Below are 24,043 nucleotides of genomic sequence, written 5' to 3'. Positions count from 1 at the left end.
AGGAATGTCAAGGGCTAAGTCCCTACTAGAAGTCTGGAAATTTTCAGATGATTAGAATTATTAAATTTAGAAGAAATAAATTTTTATTTTCGTTTTTACCAAATTTTGATTGTCTGATGGCGTACGGGTGGGACCTGCTACTACTTAAAAATTGAAATAAAATTTTCTATTCTTCAGGAATGTCAAGGTCTAAGTCCCTACTAGAACTCTGGAAATTTTCAGATGATTAGAATTATTAAATTTAGAAGAAATAAATTTTTATTTCGTTTTTACCAATTTTGATTGTCTGATGGCGTACGGGTGGACCTGCTACTACTTAAAAATTGAAATAAAATTTTCTATTCTTCAGGAATGTCAAGGGCTAAGTCCCTACTAGAACTCTGGAAATTTTCAGATGATTAGAATTATTAAATTTAGAAGAAATAAATTTTTATTTTCGTTTTTTACCAAATTTTGATTGTCTGATGGCGTACGGGTGGGGCCTGCTACTACTTAAAAATTGAAAATAAAATTTTCTATTCTTCAGGAATTGTCAAGGTCTAAGTCCCTACTAGAACTCTGGAAATTTTCAGATGATTAGAATTATTAAATTTAGAAGAAATAACTTTTTAATGTCTTTTTTACCAAATTTTGATTGTCTGATGGCGTACGGGTGGGGGTGCTACTACTTAAAAATTGAAATAAAATTTTCTATTCTTCAGGAATTGTCAAGGGCTAAGTCCCTACTAAAACTCTGGAAATTTTCAGATGATTAGAATTATTAAATTTAGAAGAAATAAATTTTTATTTTCGTTTTTACCAAATTTTGATTGTCTGATAGCGTATCGGGTGGAGGTGCTACTACTTAAAATTGAAATAAAATTTCTATTCTTCAGGATTGTCAAGGTCTAAGTCCCTACTAGAACTCTGGAAATTTTCAGATGATTAGAATGATTAAATTTAGAAGAAATAAATTTTAATTAGTTTTTACCAAATTTTGATTGTCTGATAGCGTTCGGTGAGGGGTGCTACTACTTAAAAATTGAAATAAAATTTCTATTCTTCAGAATGTTAAGGGCTGAGTCCCTACTAGACTCTGGAAATTTTCAGATGATTAATTATTAAATTTAGAAGAAATTAATTTTTATTTTCGTTTTTACCAAATTTTGATTGTCTGATGGCGTACGGGTGAGGGTGCTACTACTTAAAATTGAAATAAAATTTTCTATTCTTCAGGAATTGTCAAGGGCTAAGTCCCTACTAGAACTCTGGAAATTTTCAGATGATTAGAATTATTAAATTTAGAAGAAATAATTTTTATTTTCGTTTTTACCAAATTTTGATTGTCTGATAGCGTACGGGTGGAGGTGCTACTACTTAAAATTGAAATAAAATTTCTTATTCTTCAGAATTGTCAAGGGCTGAAGTCCCTACTAGAACTCTGGAAATTTTCAGATGATTAGAATTATTAAATTTAGAAGAAATAAATTTTTTAATTATTTTTTACCAAATTTTGATTGTCTGATAGCGTTCGGGTGGAGGTGCTACTACTTAAAAATTGAAATAAAATTTTCTATTCTTACAGGAATGTGTCAAGGGCTGAGTCCCTACTAGGACTCAGGAAATTTTCAGATGATTAGAATATTAAAATTTAGAAGAAATAATTTTTAATTATTTTTTACCAAATTTTGATTGTCTGATAGCGTTCGGGTGGGGTGCTACTACTTAAAAATTAAAATAAAATTCTCTATTCTTCAGGATTGTGTAGGGCTGAGTCCCTACTAGGACTCATGGAAATTTCAGATGATTAGAATTATTAAATTTAGAAGAAATAAATTTTTTAATTTCGTTTTTACCAAATTTTGATTGTCTGATAGCGTTCGGGTGGAGGTGCTACTACTTAAAAATTGAAATAAAATTCTCTATTCTTCAGGATGTGTAAGGGCTGAGTCCCTACTAGGACTCAGGAAAGTTTTCAGATGATTAGAATTATTAAATTTAGAAGAAATAATTTTTTAATTATTTTTTACCAAATTTTGATTGTCTGATAGCGTTCGGGTGAGGGTGCTACTACTTAAAAATTGAAATAAAATTCTCTATTCTTCAGGAATGTGTAGGCTGAGTCCCTACTAGGACTCATGGAAAGTTTCAGATGATTACAATTATAAAATTTAGAAGAAATAAATTTTTAATATTTTTTTACCAAATTTTGATTGTCTGATAGCGTTCGGGTGAGGGTGCTACTACTTAAAAATGAAATAAAATTCTCTATTCTTCAGGATTGTGTAGGGCTGAGTCCCTACTAGGACTCAGGAAAGTTTCAGATGATTACAATTATAAAATTTAGAAGAAATAATTTTTAATTATTTTTTACCAAATTTTGATTGTCTGATAGCGTTCGGGTGAGGGTGCTACTACTTAAAAATTGAAATAAAATTCTTCTATTCTTCAGGATGTGTAGGGCTGAGTCCCTACTAGGACTCAGGAAAGTTTCAGATGATTAGAATTATTAAATTAGAAGAAATAATTTTTATTTCGTTTTACCAAATTTTGATTGTCTGATAGCGTTACGGGTGGAGGTGCTACTACTTAAAAATTGAAAATAAAATTTTCTATTCTTCAGGAATGTCAAGGGCTGAGTCCCTACTAGAACTCTGGAAATTTTCAGATGATTAGAATTATTAAATTTAGAAGAAATAAATTTTTAATTCTTTTTTACCAAATTTTGATTGTCTGATAGCGTTCGGGTGGGGGTGCTACTACTTAAAAATTGAAATAAAATTTTCTATTCTTCAGGAATGTCAAGGGCTAAGTCCCTACTAGAACTCTGGAAATTTTCAGATGATTAGAATTATAAAATTTAGAAGAAATAATTTTTAATGTCTTTTTTACCAAATTTTGATTGTCTGATAGCGTTCGGGTGAGGGTGCTACTACTTAAAAATTGAAATAAAATTTTCTATTCTTCAGGAATTGTCAAGGGCTAAGTCCCTACTAGAACTCAGGAAAGTTTCAGATGATTACAATTAAAAAATTTAGAAGAAATAAATTTTTTAAATATTTTTTACCAAATTTTGATTGTCTGATAGCGTTCGGGTGAGGGTGCTACTACTTAAAATTAAATAAAATTCTCTATTCTTCAGGATTGTGTAGGGCTGAGTCCCTACTAGGACTCAGGAAAGTTTCAGATGATTACGAATTATAAAATTTAGAAGAAATAAATTTTTAAATATTTTTTACCAAATTTTGATTGTCTGATAGCGTTCGGGTGGAGGTGCTACTACTTAAAAATTGAAATAAAATTCTCTATTCTTCAGGATTGTGTAGGGCTGAGTCCCTACTAGGACTCAGGAAAGTTTCAGATGATTACAATTAAAAATTTAGAAGAAATAATTTTTTAATATTTTTTTACCAAATTTTGATTGTCTGATAGCGTTCGGGTGAGGGTGCTACTACTTAAAAATTGAAATAAAATTCTCTATTCTTCAGGAATTGTGTAGGGCTGAGTCCCTACTAGGACTCAGGAAAGTTTCAGATGATTACAATAAAAATTTAGAAGAAATAATTTTTTAAATATTTTTTACCAAATTTTGATTGTCTGATAGCGTTCGGGTGAGGGTGCTACTACTTAAAAATTGAAATAAAATTCTCTATTCTTCAGGATTGTGTAGGGCTGAGTCCCTACTAGGACTCAGGAAAGTTTCAGATGATTACAATTAAAAAATTTAGAAGAAATATATTTTTTAAATATTTTTTACCAAATTTTGATTGTCTGATAGCGTTCGGGTGAGGGTGCTACTACTTAAAAATTGAAATAAAATTCTCTATTCTTCAGGATTGTGTAGGGCTGAGTCCCTACTAGGACTCAGGAAAGTTTCAGATGATTACAATTAAAAAATTTAGAAGAAATAATTTTTTTAAATATTTTTTACCAAATTTTGATTGTCTGATAGCGTTCGGGTGAGGGTGCTACTACTTAAAAATTGAAATAAAATTCTTTATTCTTCAGGATTGTGAAGGTCTATGTCCCTACTAGCAACTCTGGAAATTTTCAGATGATTAGAATTATTAAATTTAGAAGAAATAAATTTTTATTTTCGTTTTTACCAAATTTTGATTGTCTGATAGCGTTCGGGTGGAGGTGCTACTACTTAAAAATTGAAATAAAATTTCTATTCTACAGGAATGTCAAGGGCTGAGTCCCTACTAGAACTCTGGAAATTTTCAGATGATTAGAATTATTAAATTTAGAAGAAATAAATTTTTATTTCGTTTTTACTAAATTTTGATTGTCTGATAGCGTTCGGGTGGGGGTGCTACTACTTAAAAATTGAAATAAAATTTTCTATTCTTCAGGATTGTCAAGGTCTAAGTCCCTACTAAACTCTGGAAATTTTCAGATGATTAGAATTATTAAATTTAGAAGAAATAAATTTTTATTTTCGTTTTTACCAAATTTTGATTGTCTGATAGCGTTCGGGTGGGGGTGCTACTACTTAAAAATTAAAATAAAATTTCTATTCAACAGGATGTCAAGGGCTGAGTCCCTACTAGAACTCTGGAAATTTTCAGATGATTAGAATTATTAAATTTAGAAGAAATAAATTTTAATTTTCGTTTTTACTAAATTTTGATTGTCTGATAGTGTTCGGGTGGGGGTGCTACTACTTAAAAATTTGAAATAAAATTTTCTATTCACAGGAATCGTCAAGGGCTAAGTCCCTACTAGACTCTGGAAATTTTCAGATGATTAGAATTATTAGATTTAAAAGAAGTAAATTTTTTAATGTCTTTTTTCCCAATTTTGATTGTCTGATGGCGTACGGTGGACCTGCTACTACTTAAAATTGAAATAAAATTTTCTATTCTTCAGAATTGTCAAGGTCTAAGTCCCTACTAGAACTCTGGAAATTTTTAGATGATTAGAATTATTAGATTTAAAAGAAATACATTTTTAATGTCTTTTTTACCAAGTTTGATTGTCTGATAGCGTACGGGGTGGAGGCCTGCTACTACTTAAAAATTGAAATAAAATTTTCTATTCTACAGGAATGTCAAGGGCTGAGTCCCTACTAGAACTCTGGAAATTTTCAGATGATTAGAATTATTAAATTTAGAAGAAGTAAATTTTTAATGTCTTTTTTACCAAGTTTTGATTGTCTGATGGCGTACGGGTGGGGGTGCTACTACTTAAAAATTGAAATAAAATTTTTCTATTCTTCAGGATTGTCAAGGTCTAAGTCCCTACTAGAACTCTGGAAATTTTCAGATGATTAGAATTATTAAATTTAGAAGAAATAACTTTTTAATGTCTTTTTTACCAAATTTTGATTGTCTGATGGCGTACGGGTGGGGGTGCTACTACTTAAAAATTGAAATAAAATTTTCTATTCTTCAGGAATTGTCAAGGGCTAAGTCCCTACTAAAACTCTGGAAATTTTCAGATGATTAGAATTATTAAATTTAGAAGAAATAAATTTTTATTTTCGTTTTTACCAAATTTTGATTGTCTGATGGCGTACGGGTGGGGGTGCTACTACTTAAAAATTAAAATAAAATTTTCTATTCTTCAGGATAGTCAAGGTCTATGTCCCTACTACAACTCTAGAAATTTTCAGATGATTAGAATTATTAAATTTAGAAGAAATAAATTTTTATTTTCGTTTTTACCAAATTTTGATTGTCTGATAGCGTTCGGGTGGAGGTGCTACTACTTAAAAATTGAAATAAAATTTTCTATTCTTCAGGATTGTCAAGGTCTAAGTCCCTACTAGAACTCTGGAAATTTTCAGATGATTAGAATGATTAAATTTAGAAGAAATAAATTTTAATTTTCGTTTTTATCAAATTTTCATTGTCTGATGGCGTACGGGTGGACCTGCTACTACTAAAAAATTAAAATAAAAATTTCTATTCAACAGGAATGTCAAGGGCTGAGTCCCTACTAGAACTCTGGAAATTTTCAGATGATTAGAATTATTAAATTTAGAAGAAATAAATTTTTATTTTCGTTTTTACTAAATTTTGATTGTCTGATAGCGTTCGGGTGAGGGTGCTACTACTTAAAAATTGAAATAAAATTTTCTATTCTTCAGGATTGTCAGGGCTGAGTCCCTACTAGAACTCTGGAAATTTTCAGATGATTAGAATTATTAAAATTTAGAAGAAATAAATTTTTAATTTCGTTTTTACCAAATTTTGATTGTCTGATAGCGTTCGGGTGAGGGTGCTACTACTTAAAAATTGAAATAAAATTTCTATTCTTCAGGAATTGTCAAGGGCTGAGTCCCTACTAGAACTCTGGAAATTTTCAGATGATTAGAATTATTAAAATTTAGAAGAAATAATTTTTAATATTTTTTACCAAATTTTGATTGTCTGATAGCGTTCGGGTGGGGGTGCTACTACTTAAAAATTGAAATAAAATTTTCTATTCTTCAGGAATTGTCAAGGGCTAGTCCCTACTAGAACTCTGGAAATTTTCAGATGATTAGAATTATAAATTTAAAGAAAGTAAATTTTTAATTTCTTTTTTACCAAGTTTTGATTGTCTGATGGCGTACGGGTGGACCTGCTACTACTTAAAAATTGAAATAAAATTTTCTATTCTTCAGAATTGTCAAGGTCTAAGTCCCTACTAGAACTCTGGAAATTTTCAGATGATTAGAATTATTAGATTTAAGAAGAAATAAATTTTTAATGTCTTTTTTACCAAAGTTTTGATTGTCTGATGGCGTACGGGTGGGACCTGCTACTACTTAAAAATTGAAATAAAATTTTCTATTCTACAGGAATGTCAAGGGCTGAGTCCCTACTAGAACTCTGGAAATTTTCAGATGATTAGAATTATTAAATTTAAAAGAAGTAAATTTTTAATGTCTTTTTTCCCAAGTTTTGATTGTCTGATGGCGTACGGGTGGGGGTGCTACTACTTAAAAATTAAAATAAAATTTTTTATTCTTCAGGATTGTCAAGGACTAAGTCCCTACTAGAACTCTGGAAATTTTCAGATGATTAGAATTATTAAATTTAGAAGAAATAAATTTTTATTTTCGTTTTTACCAAATTTTGATTGTCTGATGGCGTACGGGTGGGGGTGCTACTACTTAAAAATTAAAATAAAATTTTCTATTCTTCAGGATAGTCAAGGTCTATGTCCCTACTACAACTCTAGAAATTTTCAGTTGATTAGAATTATTAAATTTAGAAGAAATAAATTTTTATTTTCGTTTTTACCAAATTTTGATTGTCTGATAGCGTTCGGGTGGAGGTGCTACTACTTAAAAATTGAAATAAAATTTTCTATTCTTCAGGATTGTCAAGGTCTAAGTCCCTACTAGAACTCTGGAAATTTTCAGATGATTAGAATGATTAAATTTAGAAGAAATAAATTTTAATTTTCGTTTTTATCAAATTTTCATTGTCTGATGGCGTACGGGTGGACCTGCTACTACTAAAAAATTAAAATAAAAATTTCTATTCAACAGGAATGTTAAGGGCTGAGTCCCTACTAGAACTCTGGAAATTTTTAGATGAGTAGTATTATTAAATTTAGAAGAAATAAATTTTTATTTTCGTTTTTACCAAATTTTGATTGTCTGATGGCGTACGGGTGGGGGTGCTACTACTTAAAAATTAAAATAAAATTTTCTATTCTTCAGGATTTTCAAGGTCTAAGTCCCTACTAAAACTCTGGAAATTTTCAGATGATTAGAATTATTAAATTTAGAAGAAATAAATGTTTATTTTCGTTTTTACCAAATTTTGATTGTCTGATAGCGTTCGGGTGGAGGTGCTACTACTTAAAAATTGAAATAAAATTTTCTATTCTTCAGGATTTTCAAGGGCTGAGTCCCTACTAGAACTCTGGAAATTTTCAGATGATTAGAATTATTAAATTTAGAAGAAATAAATTTTTATTTTCGTTTTTACCAAATTTTGATTGTCTGATAGCGTTCGGGTGGAGGTGCTACTACTTAAAAATTGAAATAAAATTTTCTATTCAACAGGAATGTCAAAGGCTGAGTCCCTACTAGAACTCTGGAAATTTTCAAATGATTAGAATGATTAAATTTAAAAGAAATAAATTTTTATTTTCGTTTTTACCAAATTTTGATTGTCTGATGGCGTACGGGTGGGGGTGCTACTACTTAAAAATTAAAATAAAATTTTCTATTCTTCAGGATTGTCAAGGGCTAAGTCCCTACTAAACTCTGGAAATTTTCAGATGATTAGAATTATTAAATTTAGAAGAAATAAATTTTTATTTTCGTTTTTACCAAATTTTGATTGTCTGATAGCGTTCGGGTGGAGGTGCTACTACTTAAAAATTAAAATAAAATTTCTATTCTACAGGAATGTCAAGTGCTGAGTCCCTACTAGAACTCTGGAAATTTTCAGATGATTAGAATTATTAAATTTAGAAGAAATAAATTTTTATTTTCGTTTTTACTAAATTTTGATTGTCTGATAGCGTTCGGGTGGGGGTGCTACTACTTAAAAATTGAAATAAAATTTTCTATTCTTCAGGATTGTCAAGGTCTAAGTCCCTACTAAAACTCTGGAAATTTTCAGATGATTAGAGTTATTAAATTTAGAAGAAATAAATTTTTATTTTCGTTTTTACCAAATTTTGATTGTCTGATAGCGTTCGGGTGGAGGTGCTACTACTTAAAAATTAAAATAAAAATTTCTATTCAACAGGAATGTCAAGTGCTGAGTCCCTACTAGAACTCTGGAAATTTTCAGATGATTAGAATTATTAAATTTAGAAGAAATAAATTTTTATTTTCGTTTTTACTAAATTTTGATTGTCTGATAGCGTTCGGGTGGGGGTGCTACTACTTAAAAATTGAAATAAAATTTTCTATTCTTCAGGATTGTCAAGGTCTAAGTCCCTACTAAAACTCTGGAAATTTTTAGATGATTAGAGTTATTAAATTTAGAAGAAATAATTTTTTATTTTCGTTTTTACCAAATTTTGATTGTCTGATAGCGTTCGGGTGGAGGTGCTACTACTTAAAAATTAAAATAAAATTTTCTATTCTTCAGGATTGTCAAGGGCTAAGTCCCTACTAGAACTCTGGAAATTTTCAGATGATTAGAATTATCAAATTTAGAAGAAATAAATTTTTATTTTCGTTTTTACCAAATTTTGATTGTCTGATAGCGTTCGGGTGGTGGTGCTACTACTTAAAAATTAAAATAAAATTTTCTATTCTTCAGGATAGTGAAGGTCTATGTCCCTACTACAACTCTGGAAATTTTCAGATGATTAGAATTATTAAATTTAGAAGAAATAAATTTTTAATGTCTTTTTTACCAAGTTTTGATTGTCTGATAGCGTTCGGGTGGACCTGCTACTACTTAAAAATTGAAATAAAATTTTCTATTCAACAGGAATGTCAAAGGCTGAGTCCCTACTAGAACTCTAGAAATTTTCAAATGATTAGAATGATTAAATTTAAAAGAAATAAATTTTTATTTTCGTTTTTACCAAATTTTGATTGTCTGATGGCGTACGGGTGGGGGTGCTACTACTTAAAAATTGAAATAAAATTTTCTATTCTTCAGGATTGTCAAGGGCTAAGTCCCTACTAAAACTCTGGAAATTTTCAGATGATTAGAATTATTAGATTTAAAAGAAATAAATTTTTAATGTCTTTTTTACCAAGTTTTGAATGTCTGATGGCGTACGGGTGGACCTGCTACTACTTAAAAATTGAAATAAAATTCTCTATTCTTCAGGATTGTCAAGGTCTAAGTCCCTACTAAAACTCTGAAAATTTTCAGATGATTAGAATTATTAAATTTAGAAAAAATAAATTTTTATTTTCGTTTTTACCAAATTTTGAATGTCTGATGGCGTACGGGTGGACCTGCTACTACTTAAAAATTGAAATAAAATTTTCTATTCTTCAGGATTTTCAAGGGCTGAGTCCCTACTAGAACTCTGGAAATTTTCAGATGATTAGAATTATTAAATTTAGAAGAAATAAATTTTTATTTTCGTTTTTACCAAATTTTGATTGTCTGATAGTGTTCGGGTGGGGGTGCTACTACTTAGAAATTAAAATAAAATTTTCTATTCAACAGGAATGTTAAGGGCTGAGTCCCTACTAGAACTCTGGAAATTTTCAGATGATTAGAATTATTAAATTTAGAAGAAATAAATTTTTAATGTCTTTTTTACCAAATTTTGAATGTCTGATGGCGTACGGGTGGACCTGCTACTAATTAAAAATTGAAATAAAATTTTCTATTCTTCAGGATTTTCAAGGGCTGAGTCCCTACTAGAACTCTGGAAATTTTCAGATGATTAGAATTATTAAATTTAGAAGAAATAAATTTTTATTTTCGTTTTTACCAAATTTTGATTGTCTGATGGCGTACGGGTGGGGGTGCTACTACTTAAAAATTAAAATAAAATTTTTTATTCTTTAGGGTAGTCAAGGTCTATGTCCCTACTACAACTCTGGAAATTTTCAGATTATTAGAATTATTAAATTTAGAAGAAATAAATTTTTATTTTCGTTTTTACCAAATTTTGATTGTCTGATAGTGTTCGGGTGGGGGTGCTACTACTTAGAAATTAAAATAAAATTTTCTATTCAACAGGAATGTTAAGGGCTGAGTCCCTACTAGAACTCTGGAAATTTTCAGATGATTAGAATTATTAAATTTAGAAGAAATAAATTTTTAATGTCTTTTTTACCAAATTTTGAATGTCTGATGGCGTACGGGTGGACCTGCTACTACTTAAAAATTGAAATAAAATTTTCTATTCTTCAGGATTTTCAAGGGCTGAGTCCCTACTAGAACTCTGAAAAATTTTCAGATGATTAGAATTATTAAATTTAGAAGAAATAAATTTTTAATGTCTTTTTTACCAAATTTTGATTGTCTGATAGCGTTCGGGTGGGGGTGCTACTACTTAAAAATTGTAATAAAATTTTCTATTCTTTAGGATTTTCAAGGGCTAAGTCCCTACTAAAACTCTGGAAATTTTCAGATGATTAGAATTATTAAATTTAGAAGAAATAAATTTTTATTTTCGTTTTTACCAAATTTTGATTGTCTGATAGCGTTCGGGTGGGGGTGCTACTACTTAAAAATTGAAATAAAATTTTCTATTCTTCAGGATTTTCAAGGTCTAAGTCCCTACTAGAACTCTGGAAATTTTCAGATGATTAGAATTATTAAATTTAGAAGAAATAAATTTTTAATGTCTTTTTTACCAAATTTTGAATGTCTGATGGCGTACGGGTGGACCTGCTACTACTTAAAAATTGAAATAAAATTTTCTATTCTTCAGGATTTTCAAGGGCTGAGTCCCTACTAGAACTCTGGAAATTTTCAGATGATTAGAATTATTAAATTTAGAAGAAATAAATTTTTATTTTCGTTTTTACTAAATTTTGATTGTCTGATAGCGTTCGGGTGAGGAGGGTTCTACTTCTTAAAAATTGAAATAAAATTTTCTATTCAACAGGAATCTCCAGGGCTGAGTCCCTACTAGGACTCAGGAAAGTTTCAGATGATTACAATTAAAAAATTTAGAAGAAATAATTTTTTTACATATTTTTTACCAAATTTTGATTGTCTGATAGCGTTCGGGTGGGGTGCTACTACTTAAAAATTGAAATAAAATTCTCTATTCTTCAGGATGTGTAGGGCTGAGTCCCTACTAGGACTCAGGAAAGTTTCAGATGATTACAATTAAAAAATTTAGAAGAAATATATTTTTTAAATATTTTTTACCAAATTTTGATTGTCTGATGGCGTTCGGGTGAGGGCTGCTACTACTTAAAAATTAAATAAAATTCTCTATTCTTCATGATTGTGTAGGGCTGAGTCCCTACTAGGACTCAGGAAAGTTTCAGATGATTACAATTAAAAATTTAGAAGAAATAATTTTTAAATATTTTTTACCAAATTTGATTGTCTGATAGCGTTCGGGTGAGGGTGCTACTACTTAAAAATTGAAATAAAATTCTCTATTCTTCATGAATCTCAAGGGCTGAGTCCCTACTAGAACTCTGGAAATTTTCAGATGATTAGAATTATTAAATTTAGAAGAAATAAATTTTTAATGTCTTTTTTACCAAGTTTTGATTGTCTGATAGCGTTCGGGTGGAGGTGCTACTACTTAAAAATTAAAATAAAAATTTCTATTCAACAGGAATGTCAAGGGCTAAGTCCCTACTAGAACTCTGGAAATTTTCAGATGATTAGAATTATTAAATTTAGAAGAAATAAATTTTTATTTTCGTTTTTACCAAGTTTTGATTGTCTGATAGCGTTCGGGTGGGGGTGCTACTACTTAAAAATTGAAATAAAATTTTCTATTCAACAGGAATGTCAAGGGCTGAGTCCCTACTAGAACTCTGGAAATTTTCAGATGATTAGAATGATTAAATTTAGAAGAAATAAATTTTTATTTTCGTTTTTACCAAATTTTGATTGTCTGATGGCGTACGGGTGGGGGTGCTACTACTTAAAAATTAAAATAAAATTCTCTATTCTTCATGATTGTGTAGGGCTGAGTCCCTTCTAGGACTCAGGAAAGTTTCAGATGATTACAATTAAAAAATTTAGAAGAAATATATTTTTTAATTATTTTTTACCAAATTTTGATTGTCTGATAGCGTTCGGGTGAGGGTGCTACTACTTAAAAATTCAAATAAAATTCTCTATTCTTAAGAAATGTGTAGGGCTGAGTCTCTACTAGGACTCAGGAAAGTTTCAGATGATTACAATTAAAAAATTTAGAAGAAATAAATTTTTAAAATATTTTTTACCAAATTTTGATTGTCTGATAGCGTTTGGGTGAGGGTGCTCCTACTTAAAAACTGAAATAAAATTCTCTATTCTTCAGGATTGTGTAGGGCTGAGTCCCTACTAGGACTCAGGAAAGTTTCAGATGATTACAATAAAACATTTAGAAGAAATAATTTTTTAAATATTTTTTACCAAATTTTGATTGTCTGATAGCGTTCGGGTGAGGGTGCTACTACTTAAAAATTGAAATAAAATTCTCTATTCTTCAGGATTGTCAAGGACTGAGTCCCTACTAGAACTCTGGAAATTTTCAGATGATTAGAATGATTAAATTTAGAAGAAATAAATTTTTATTTTCGTTTTTACCAAATTTTGATTGTCTGATAGCGTTCGGGTGGACCTGCTACTACTTAAAAATTGAAATAAAATTTTCTATTCAACAGGAATCTCAAGGGCTGAGTCCCTACTAGAACTCTGGAAATTTTCAGATGATTAGAATTATTAAATTTAGAAGAAATAAATTTTTAATGTCTTTTTTACCAAATTTTGATTGTCTGATAGCGAACAGGAATCTCAAGGTCTAAGTCCCTACTAAAACTCTGGAAATTTTCAGATGATTAGAATTATTAAATTTAGAAGAAATAAATTTTTAATGTCTTTTTTACCAAATTTTGATTGTCTGATAGCGTTCGGGTGGGGGTGCTACTACTTAAAAATTGAAATAAAATTTTCTATTCTTCAGGATTGTCAAGGTCTAAGTCCCTACTAAAACTCTGAAAATTTTCAGATGATTAGAATTATTAAATTTAGAAGAAATAAATTTTTATTTTCGTTTTTACCAAATTTTGATTGTCTGATAGCGTTCGGGTGGGGGTGCTACTTCTTATAAATTGAATTAAAATTTTTTATTCTTTAGGATTATTAATATTAAATATGAATAATAATAATAATAATTAATATGAATAATAATTTTATTGATATTTACATGCTATATTTGAATCAGTGACTGATTTTTGAGTATCTAATTATTTATTTTGAACTAATTTTTTAGAGAACTGTATTAGTATCTATAAAAATTGAAAAAAGCGAGTTTTTAAAAACAAAGTAAAATACTAAAATTCTTTTTCAATTTGGTGAAGAAGTTCCCAGTTTGGCATAAAATTCCTGGCTTATTCACGGATTTCCCAGTTAGTAGACACTCTGTTATGTATACTAAAAATTTAATGTTTTTCAGTACTTTTAATAAAAATCCCTGACTTTTTCCTGATTATTTCAATGAAACTAATTTTCTCAGTATTTTAAAATAACAAATTTTCGATTAACAAAAAATGAAGAAACCATTTTCTCTGGTGAATTTTATTTTCGTCTTATTGGTTAGCTACGATATTTATGTTTAATGGGGCGAGTAATTCTCATACAGGGAAGAGTTAAACCGTTTTAGAGATAAATTGACCGATAAAATATGATTGTATAGAATGTGATATTATCGTTAAAGGGATTTTTGTCTTAATAATCACTTTTTCATCAGAGTTGAGAAGAGAAAAAAGAAAGATAGCGAGAGAGGGAGAGAGAGAGAAACAGGGAATTTACTTTTTTTACTACAACTGCTAAAAACGAGCAAGTTTTCTTTGAAAAATCCAAAGCACGTTGTTAGTGCGATTCAACAATTTGCCCAGTAAAACAAGAAGTTCGTGTCTGACCGCATTAAAACTTTTTCCACTGTCAGAAATTCCCTCTGTTATACGGTTGACCTGCACTACATTTTCTACTGACGGCGAGGTTCATCGACAGTGAATATTGTTGAAAGTGAGCAATCATATACACCAATTACTCTTTTTTTCTCTCTTCTCTCGAGCTTTTAAAGACTAAAGTCAATTGGTCTAGATTATAAAAAAAGCGGCGGATGAATATTTTTCTTCAAAAATATGAAAGTCATATACGAAATCAAATATCCCTCTGAGCTTTAAAATCGATGCAAATAAATAAAATTCCAGCTCAGCTCTCACAGTTGTCATATATATACATTGAATTGATATAGAAAAAAAGAGTAAAGTGAAGTTAGAATAGAGCATTGGAAATAAATTTGTTCAATTTCATGCCACATACTAAAGCTCAAACGATTCTCTCTGTTTCATTCGTAATACCGTTTATTGACTTACACAATAAACATGTATTCTGTGAGTATCATGTATATATTGTTGCACAAAACGTATTTGAAATCGCTTTCGTTTTTCACAACAGGTTGTTGAATTAAATTACTCTACTTTTTGATTTTATCTCGCAATTTAATATTTCATTTGATAATTAAAATTTAATTGCATATATTCTTTTAAGGAGGCTTTATCGATAATTGAATTAAAAAACAGAATTTAATAAAACTCTTTTATTTAGAGCTTATTTCTTTTCCTTTTTGTTAATAATTGAACTTTATATAGAATATGAAATTGAATTTATTTTTAATGGGTAAAAGATAAAAGAAAAAATAGGGGAAATTTTCAAAATAGGGTACGTTCAGGGGACAAAATTATTTATCATCATTTATAAAATAGTAATAAACCACATAATGAAGAATGGGACTTATTTCCCACTCCCCAATAAAAAAGTGAGAATAAAATTGGAATATTTCGAAATAAAAGAGATTTTTAACTGCCCGCATGAATGGAAATCGCACTAATTTTCCCGTTGCATAGTAGATGTGATATTTTCCATCTATATACTATATAGAGTACTGAAATTCATCGTTCCCCAGAGGTTTACTGCAACTATACGACGACTCAGGCGAGTGTAGCGAGGCGTGAAGCGATTCGACCAAATTAAACGTGCGGCGCGCCCACCAATGTAACCGGCATGCAAAGAGAGAGAGAGAGAGAGAGATGGAGAGAAGATAGCGGCGTTCCCAACCAGATGCAATATAATATATTAATATTTTACTTATACCTCGGGATCCAAAGGTATAGGAGAGCTAATTACGCGAGGAAATGAGATCCGGAGTTCCGCCCAATACATTTACGGTCTGTATGTGTATATATAAAACGGCATACAGCAATCTCTCTCTCCCTCTCTCTCTCTTTCTCTCGCAAATCCTTATAAACGAAACCGTAAAACAATGTATCATTCCCCTCTCATACCCCCTTCCCTACTTACTATCATGACATTCAAATGGTTGAAATTCAAACAAAATAAATTCCCACAAAAAGCATTTCATTCAATCTGAAAACGTTTCTTGTTCATTTGCGTGAATCTGAAGGATCTTAATAATGGCAAGGTGGATTTAAAGTGGGGGAAAAAGTGTCACTATTATTAATGATATACTCCTTTCCTCCCACCCTCATGCTTCACACTTGACAAGAATAATATTTCTATTCTAAAGTAATTCATTCAAAAAAAAATGCTTTATTTTTACTTTCAAGACTGTTCGTGCAAAAATTTCGGTCTGTTTTTAAATTTTTTTTGTAATTTAACAATGATTAAAACTTGTGAAAAATATTTCTATATACTCTCTAAATATGAATCAGCGGAAAATCGCTGATTGGGTAGCTATAAGTATGCAGCTAATTCAATCAGCGTATATAAGCTAAAAAATCAGTGACTATCGCTGATTCATTAGTGTACATACGCTGATTGAATCAGCTGCATACTTATAGCTACCCAATCAGCGACTTTTCGCTGATTCAAATTTAGAGAGTAAACAGAATTGCCAACGGTCAAGAGAGTCAGGAAAAGTAGAATTGGTCTTTTTTTTAATTCTTAAAAAACTATAATAAAATTATTACTTACAAATTATTTAATGAATAATTTTACTTAAAAATTTCAAAATTAATAGGATTTCCAAAGAGTATTTTTTTATTATTTATTTAAATCTTATTTATTTAAATTAATGACTAAATTATTATTATTACTGGTTATTAATTATTTAAACTTATACTTTATGTAACACTGTTAAGAATTATACACAAAACACTTAAAACTAAGACGGAAAAATATCGCACGCACGGGGGACCGAACCCTAGACCTCGAGGACGCAAGTCGAATACACATACCGCATAGCCACGCAAGCTCGGGAGTTATCTCGCATAAACTTCCTTTTGAATTGTGGGACCGATATATACAGTGCTTTAATAATAAATCCACTGCATATTATATTTATTTCAAGAAAAATTATTATACATATATCTTTATATACATTTTATCAAGTCATTATGTAGTAATTAATAGATACATCATAATAATATGGTAAAAATTATTAATATAATTATTTATTTATTATTTATAATCTAATTATTTATTAAAATAATAATAAAAAAAAATTTATTTAAGAAAAATTTTTGTTAAATAAATAAATAAAAATATATATACAGCTTTAAAAAATAAAATTTTTTTATTATTAATAATACGTAATAATTCTAAAAATAATTAATTAATAATAATTTATTATTATATTATTAAAATATATCTATTAGTTAATAATAAATTAATAAAATGTTTGATATTATTGTTGATGAATAATGTTTTTACAAATCTTTGCAAATATTTTAATTGTTAATAAATCAAAAGATGTTTAATGTTTAATTACATTATAACAAATTTTGATTGTTTTTTTAACTCCTTCGCAGTACTGATTTAGTGTTAAGCCAGTTTTCTGCCAGTACTGATTTTAGAACTTTTCTAACTCCGACACAGTACTGATTCGGTTTTGGAGTCAGTATACTCCCAGTACTGATCGGGTTCCGAAAGTCAGTACCGACGGTCAGTACTGAGTCAGTACCATGTCAGTGTTTAACTCCGTCCTAACTCCGGACATTTCTACTTGGGCTTGAGAAGAATTTTATAAAAAATATTTAATAATTAATTTCTCTCGATTAATTTTATGCAATTTCTAATTTAAATAATTTAATTCCTGAATTGAATTGAATTCTTCCAAGATCTTTACGAATTTTTTTTAAAATAATTGAATTCTGTTTGGAATAATTTTACGAAAATCGTAGATATTGAAAATCATTGAATTGCGAAATGTTTTTAAAAATAATTAAATTTTACAAAGAATTCTATTAAAATTTTTGAGATTAATTTAATGTCTGTGTGGCATTTTATTAGATTTTTTTTGAAAATAATTGAATTCCCAAAAAGCATTATATTATTTAGCAAAATAATTGAATTCTTGCGAACGATTTTATTAGAATTTTTTAAAATAATTGAATTACAAAGAAAAAATGTATTACTTTTAAAAATAATCGAATTCTTATGATGAATATTGTTATTTATGAAAATAATTGAATTTTGCAAAGAATTTTATTAAAAAGCCTCAAAATAATTTTGTTATTTATCTTTAATAATTGAATTGTTTCGAAGATTTACCTATGTAAATAATTGAATTCTTGCCAAGAATTTTATTAAAATCTAAAAGAATATTTGAATTATTTCAAAAAAATTTAATTAAAATTGTATTTAAAATAATTCATTTCTTTAGAAAAATTTTATTAAAATATTTAAAAATAATTGAATTTCTGTGAAAAATTCTAATATTTTTGTAAATTATTGAATTCTTCCAAAGAATTTTAAAAAAATATTTTTTTTAAATAATTTATTTTCTCGAGAAATTTACATTCAATTTTTAAGAATAATTACATACATTTTTCGATCAATTTCTATAAAATTGTATTAAAAATAATTGAAATCTTGCGATGAATTTTATTCTTTATGAAAATAATTGAATATTTACCAAGAATTTTATTAAAATTTTCAAAAATAAGTCGATTCCTGAGAAGAATTTTAATATATATGAAAATAATTGCATTATGGGGAAGAATTATATAAAAATTTTGTTAAATAATTGATAATTTTCGAAATTTTTTTAAAAATGATATTCTAAAGTAATTGAATTCTTGTAGAAATTTTATTATTTATAAAAATAATTGAATTTCGAATATTTTTTTTAAATAATTGAATCGTTTTATAAAATTTGATTATAATTTTTGAGATTTTTGAAATTGCAGAAATTCAATTATTTTTGTAAATAATAAAACTCATCCCAAAATTTCAATTATTTTTAATACAATTTTAATCAAATTCCTCGAAAAATGCAATTATTCTTACTTTAATCAGAATTCATCAAAAGAATTCAATTATTTCAAAATTTGTTGATAAACTTCTTTATGAGAATTCAATTTTAAAAAAACATTTAATTATTCTATTTAAAAAATTGAATTCTCGTAGAATTTTCTAGTAAAAATTGATTTAAAAATGAATTTTAGTTAAAATTAGATAGTTAAAATTTAGATAGTTTAATATTTAAAGCAATATAGCGTGAATATTTAGAAATAATTGAATTTTAAAAAAGTTACAAATTAAAATCTCTGAAAATTTAATTACTTTTGTACTTTTAACTAACAATTCTGCAGAATTAATTTTTTTGAAAGAGTTTAATTGAATTTTTAAAAATGATTTCAAGTTTTTATTTTCTAATATATATTTAATTGAAGAATTGGATTGTAAACAAATAGACTTGAAAATTCTCAAGAAACTTTTTAAAAAATAATTAAAAATAATTGATTTAAAAAAAAATTTCAATTCAAAATTCAAGAAAATAATAATTAAATTGAAATGATGAAAATAATTTTGAAGAAGTTACAGAAACAATATTCTTTTAATATAAAATAACGATTTTATCATTTGGTCATGATTTCTTCATGTTTTATAATAAATATTCTTATAAGTTAATGAATTTCAAAAAAGTTTCAATTTGGTTTTGAAAATCTAAATTCCTGTGGAAAAATAATAATGGTTAAATATTTTTTTTAACTAAATTGATGCTTTATTATTTATTTATTATTTATTATTGATGTTTTCGAATAATTTTACAAATATTTTGAGAGTGAATCGAAATATTCTTTAGAGTCAGGAAAAAAGAGAAAATTTTGTCTGGAAATCAGGGAAAAACAAATTAAAATTTTTGTAGTATCCCTGATAAACTAAGAGAAATGATTTATTTTTTTTTACAATGAAATTGCCTTCGTTTTTTTATAGGTTGTAGGGAAAAAATTTTAATTCTATCTGGAAGTTTGGGAAAAATAAATTTAAATTTTTATGTCAACCCTGAAAATTATTTCTAACTCTTTTTGAGGAAAAGGTACCTGGAGTGGCAAAAATCGAAGAGCATGTTTGTATGATAATTTCAGCTTGATTAAAAAATTTCCTCTTTCTTGGAGAGAGAATTTAGGAAAATGGACGCAAAAGAGTAATTTTAAAAGAAAGTAGAGTGACTGCACCTAATTTAGAATTTCCAATAGATAAAGTCGCGATTGGAACTAACAAATCTACTTTTATCGGACATTTGCCACGCGTAGTGGCGTAACCACGCTGCGATGAATGGAACTTGCCTTCGATGTGAAAGAAGAGTAGAAAGAGAGAGAGAGAGAGAGAAAAAAAGAGAGGGTGAGTTGAGGAGTCGATATCAAGAAGAAAAAGGAAATAACCGACACTCCTTCGAAGAAGATAATCGGAAGTTTGAATACGAATTTCCCGGCGGCTACGAAAGTTGTGGCGAGATATTACGACGTCGTTTGTTTTAGAGGGGGTTTTTCTTCATATATTCTCTCTCTCTCTCCTCACATTTCTTTTCTCCTCTCTCCTATCATATTCTTTTTGCCAACTTAAACTTTTTTACATCATTCTGCACACTCGTTTGCTTGCGTTAATTTTTTTCCATCTTTCTTTCTTTCTTTCTTTCTCTTTATTTTTTTGTTCAACAAACGTACATTGAGAGCACGCGAGAAGCTAAACTGTAAAGAATGGTTAAAATCCTTTCGATAAAGCTATTATTTAGAGATTCAGGGAGAACGGAGATTCCCTGCTGCTTCGTTACTTACAGTTTTATACCCTCGCGAAATCCCGTGGTGGAATCAAGGGGATGCTTATTTTTACGATCGACGTAAACTTCGGATTTATTAGCACTTAGGTTACCGGAAAAAATTGAGGACGCCACTTACAGATTAACGGTCCGGGAAAAATATGTTTTAAATTACTTAATCGCCACCGTGAGTTAATAAAAAGTATATAGAAGAGGAGGAGAAAAAAAAATGTTATTAAAGTGTATATAAAAATATTTTTTTAATTTAAGCTTGGCTGTGCTTTAATTTCGCCGGGATGTACTTATAGAGAAAAATTACTCTCTACATTAAAATTGTTAAAAATTTGACTATTAGATTAAAATTTGATTATTAGTTAAAATTTACCGATTCTGTAAATTGCAGATAAAAATATGGCGCCATTCACAGTCGAAACTATTAAAATTTATCCATTTTCCTGATTTCCAGGTAGAATTTCGACTGATCTTTTCCTGACCCTAAAGAATTTTCTGATTCACTCTAAAAATGATTAGATACTCCAAAAAATGTTCTATAACATTTATTTACGATTTTTTTAATTGTAAAATTATTCGAAAACATCAATAGATTTCTTAACAATAAAAGTTTAATCACTATTATTTTTCCATAAAAATTAAAAATTTCAAATTCAAACCTTTTTAAAATTCAACAATTCATTAAGAATATTATTATAAAAAACATAAAGAAATTCCCGTGAAAATTTTAAACTTATTATTGAATAATTGCATGTTATTTAAAATTAAATTCGCATAAAGAATTTTATCTATAAATTATTAAATAATTGAATTCTTTTGACGAATTTTAATAAAATTTTTAAGAATTTGTTCGAAGAATTCGATTAAAATTGTATAAAAAATTATTGAAATTCTGCAATGAGTTTTATTATTTATGAAAATAATTGAATTCCTAAAAAGAATTTTATTATTTACAAAAATAATTGAATCCTATGATTTATTTATTTATTATTTTTTAAAAATAATTAAAAGTTTGTGTAGAATTTTATTAAATGTTGTTTTTAAATAATTGAATTCTTTTGGAAAACTTTATTAAAATAGTAAATATTGAAAATCATTGAATTGAGGAAAATTTTTAAAAATAATTGAATTTCGGAGAAGAATTTAATTATTTCTCAAGATAATTGAAATTTTTACGAGAATTTTTAAAAATTTTTGAACATAATTGAATTTTTGCAAAGAAATTGAAATTTTACAAAATTTCAAATTAAAACCTTTTGAAGTTCATCGATTTATGAGAATTGTAAATTATTCGAAAAATCTAATTATTTTCAAAAAATATTTGCAAGAATTTAATTACATTTCACAAATAATGAAAACCTTCGTTGAAAATAAAATATTTTCAAAATCTACTATTTTAATAAAATTTCTCAAAAGAATTTAATTATTTAAAAAATTATATAATAAAATTCGTTGTAAGAATTCAATTATTTTCATAAATAATAAAATTTTTCGCAGGATTTCAATTATTTTTAATACAATTTTAAGTAAATTCTTCGAAAAATGTAATTATTTTCAAAAATAATATTAAAATTATTCAAAAAAAATTATTTATCAATTATCAATTTTAATTTTTAATTATTTATGTAAAAGTTCCTTGAGAATTTTCAAATCCATTTGTTTACAATTCAATTTTACGAAATTTTGATTCTTCGGAAGTTCTTTAATTAAATATTTAGAAAATAAAAATTTGAAATAATTAAAAAAAATTATAATTTTTCAAATTTATAAAGCATTTTATCAACATTTTTCTAAATAATTGAATTCCCGAGAAAAATTTTATTATTTATGAAAGTAATTGATTTCTTGAGAAGAATTTAATTCAAATTTTTTTAATTAATTGAATTCTTAAGAAGAATTGTATTGAAAATAAATGAAATTGTGCAATGAGTTTTATTATTTATGAAAATAATTGAATTCCTAAACAGAATTTTATTATTTACGAAAATAATTGAATGATTGTGAAGAAATTTATAAAAAATAGAATTCCTGAGAAATTTTTATTAGGTATTTATGAAAATAATTAATTGTTTGCGTAGAATTTTATTACTTTTGAAAATAATTGAATTTCTAGAATAATTTCTAACTTCTCCAAAATTCAATTTTTTTAGTGTTTTTAATTAAAACTAAAGTTTCTAATTAAATTCATTCAAAATTGAAAGTTTATAAAATTTCAAATTAAAACCTTTTGAAGTTCATCTATTTATGAAAATTGTAAACGCAATTCTTTTGAAATTTAATTAATCTCGAAATATTTAAGTAAAATTATTTAATGAATAATTTTACTTAAATATTCCAAAATTAATTCGAATTAATTGAATATAATTCTTGAAGAACTATTATAAAAAATTTATGATAGTTTATTTATTTGTTTATTTATAGTTCTTCAAGAATTAAGTTATTTAAAAAGAAATTATTACCAGAAATAGAAAAAATTGAAGGTTTTTTTTATTAGACTTCGTGGTAATTTCATAGTTTATGAGTCAAACAAAAAAGACACAAAAATTCAGAATTTTCTTATGAATTCTAAAAATTAATTTTTTTCCAGTACTTTTAATAAAAATCCCTGGCTTTTCCCTGATTTCCCTAACCAATTCTACTTTCCCTCACTTTTCCTTGACTTCCCTTACCCGCGTAACTCTCAAATTAAATAGAAATAGAAGAGTGAAATAAAATAAAGGTAGAAGATTAAAATAAAATAAAAACAGAAGATCGAAATAAAAAACGAAAGATCGAATTAAAAAACAGAAGATCGAAATAAAAACAGAAGATCGAATTAAAAAACAGAAGACCAAAATAAAAAACGACAGATTGTAATAAAAAAACAAGTTCAAAACAAAACAAAAACAGAAGATTACGAATCAGAACAATTGGATTAAATGAAATATAACCGTATCAATGAAAATAAAGTTAACAATATGTCTGTATATGCATATCTAACAAATAAGGGATTTGGGAGAAGATATTCACCGCTTGGAGCATTGAAGATGCACCTTGTTGTAATATTTAAAGGCAGGACCAGTGAGAGAGCCTCAGTATTCAACATCCTGTTACAAATACATAAGCCACTGGCACATAGGTACCTGCATATAAATGCGAAGGAAAGCTTGGTTCGCGGTCCATCTTCCTCCCTCACGCAATCTGTACATTATGTGCATATAATGTACCGGAAGGGTGGAAGGATCCTTCGCTTTCAACTATTTATTCTCCCCCGTGATGTAACCGGAACACCGAGGACTTTATTTCCTCAATTCTCCAGAGGTCCGAAAGAGAAAGAGAGAAAGAGAAAGATACCCTTTTCCATTATCCACCCACACACACACACTACTATTCAAATCTAAATAATCTATATTACAGTTTAGATTACGCAGATATTAAAAATACAAAT

The sequence above is a fragment of the Leptopilina heterotoma genome, unplaced genomic scaffold, assembly GCF_015476425.1.
Source record: "Leptopilina heterotoma isolate Lh14 unplaced genomic scaffold, ASM1547642v1 Lhet_99, whole genome shotgun sequence".
Classification (NCBI taxonomy): domain Eukaryota; kingdom Metazoa; phylum Arthropoda; class Insecta; order Hymenoptera; family Figitidae; genus Leptopilina; species Leptopilina heterotoma.
This window is presented reverse-complemented; position numbering follows the sequence as displayed.